Source organism: Apium graveolens, chromosome 3, assembly GCF_009905375.1.
Source record: "Apium graveolens cultivar Ventura chromosome 3, ASM990537v1, whole genome shotgun sequence".
Lineage (NCBI taxonomy): Eukaryota > Viridiplantae > Streptophyta > Magnoliopsida > Apiales > Apiaceae > Apium > Apium graveolens.
Window position 1 is genome coordinate 122551412 of NC_133649.1, and position 2781 is coordinate 122554192.

The following is a 2781-nucleotide window of genomic DNA, read 5'->3' on the forward strand; positions in this document are numbered from 1 at the left end:
AAACCGCTTTCACTTAATAAACTAGATTTTAACCATTTAGACTCCAACACTCGCTTTTACGCTTAACGATTTACATAAGTCACTCGAGTACCCTCGGCTCCACCATTTTTATAAAATTAACCGATTAATGTTTTAAGCCGACTCTTTCGTGAGTACTCTACCAACTGACTAGTTAATATTACATAATTGTTTCGTACTCCAATTAGTCATTTAAAGGCCTTAAACAAGGTTTTAAAGTAAAGTGAGGGGTAAAGATTCGTTCACAGAATGTCGTTACTTAAAACAGTCATTTCTCCTAAACCGTACATCGGATCTAAGCGAACCACATACCAAAATGAAGCCTACGACACGTTCTAGGTAAACATCGCAAAGTTACAGATTGTTCATTGATTTCTCTGGTCTGAGAGTCATGCATAACATTCCAGAAGAAAAAGGACGTTACAACGGCTATGTTTACAAGTTTTCCAAGTTTCTTACTACACCAAAACCTCACCAAATAGCCCACAATCACCAACACATCAAAACCTCAACTAAATAATACTATACCAGTCCATATTCTCTAGATTTTTCAACCCAATCAACCACAATCAAGTTCTATTAACTATAAACAAGATTAATTCACCAAATCATTCCAAATTCAAAGAAAACTACTAATAATCATAGATTATGCTTCTCATTTACAAAACCAACCATCAAACTCACTAATAATAAAAGTAAAGGCTAGGGTTTGAAGCTTATACCTTCCTTGATGTGTGATAAGTTGTTAGGAAGCCTTAGGGAGCCTTGATCTATCCTCATACTAGCTTGATCTTACTAAAGAAATCAAGAACAAAAAGTTAATTTCTAAAAAAGTACTACTCACCATCTTCTTCAATGATTTAGTAGAAAATAATGGTAAGGAATTGGAAGTTAATATTCATAGGATATGCATATCTAAACATAAGAAAGCCTACATAATTATCTTGGAATTGATTATGAAGTGAAGCTTGGACTTTGCAATTACTTCTTTTGTTTTTGAAGAAGGGGTCGGAAGCTTCATGAAGAAAATGAGAGATGAAAATGCTTCTTTGTTAACTTGATGAGTTTGTGTGGTAGTTTTGTTGTCCTAGTTACATTAATCAATGTTTAACCAAGGTTAAAATACATGGCCACAAATACTTCTTGTAAAATATCTACAATCATGCTTGTGTCATCTTGCAAATGTCATTTTGCATCCACTTGTCAACACTTTATGGTTTGATGACCTCATTTTGTGCTAATCACTTGATTAGTGCTTAATTATTTGGCTAATGGTCACTTATCTGTTTTACGGTTCGCTTAACTTTCGTTCTCGTTATCTGTTTGAGGGATCATATCCGGGATCTTATTACTTGAGCTTCCCTAAACCTTTACTAATATTTTATATTCCTTTAATGATCCTCTCCTATAATCCTTGAATTTAAATCATTTTAATCATGTTACCTTATACTTAATGCTCTCAATATCTGGTGGATTTTCGGGAAAAAGCAAAGTGTTTGAATTCGAATTCTGACGATCTTTACATACACTCATATACCATATGGAGTACTAATAAGATCTCAAAATATCAATAAAAGAACTCATGCATAGTGTGACATTAAAATTTTCCAAAATCAACACAATCATCAAAAATTACTATTCATAAGGATTACAAAAATTTAGGGTTATTACAACTAGTGGAAGAGAGTTTCACATATAAAAATCTTCTTTATAGGTATTGCAGTAGTCATGAAAATGCATTAAAAGAGATAGTCGAACCTTATAAGGGATCTTATTGGTCAAAAAACTAGGAAGGCTCACTGAGAGAGGATACCACGCCATGAGGAAGACCTTGCTTGTCGTGCAAGAATGTGGCCTCGTTGAGGGAGGCCATTACACCATACTGAATACTTTTCAGGTTACACATGTGGAGGGCCTCGCTCAGGCATCTTACGAAAGTGCATCCCGCTAAGAGCATCCCATGAGGGGTATCCTTCTAAGAGCATCTCATGAAGTGGCATCCCATGAAGGGGCTCATGCGAAGGCATCCCATGTAGGGGCTGACACAGAGGTATCCTCCTTAGAACCATCTTACTTCCAATAGAAAAGACATATCACCTGGAGGAATTCCCCATATAGACTAACGTGAAGGCATTCCCTGTAGAGACATCTCAAATCAAGGCATCTCACAAAATCTCATGTAGAGACATCCTACATAGAGGCATCCCATAAAGAGGTGTCTCATCGGGAGGCATCCCTCTATGGGCATCTCATATAGAGATATCTCATATACGGGGCTCACACAAAGGCATTCCGCGTAGGGGCTAGGCATGAGCATTCGGTTGATTCGGATCAAAACCAAATTGAACCGTATTAACCAAAAACCGAATTTTCGTTTATTTCCTAAAATGAACCAAACTTAATATCAGATAAAAAATTGAAATAAAATATTTTAATTTATTTAGTTTTGTTTCTAAAACCAATTTTTTAAAAAAAGCCTATTTTCAGTTATAAATTAAGTTGCATCATACATCAACTTTGAAAAATGAAGGGGCATTAAACACTTACCTTCAAGTAGGCTTACAGTTTACTCAAGGCAATGGAAAATTACACACAGTGGGACCATAGAATTTTCACAAAAATTGGATTATCCAAATCATATCAACTCAAATAAATCAAGTATATATAGAACGGAGATAAAGTAAACAGAAATTAATCAACAGCTAAATAATACAACATAAAAAAGAAGCAATAGTTAGTTGAATGAGAAGATACCCAAATGGT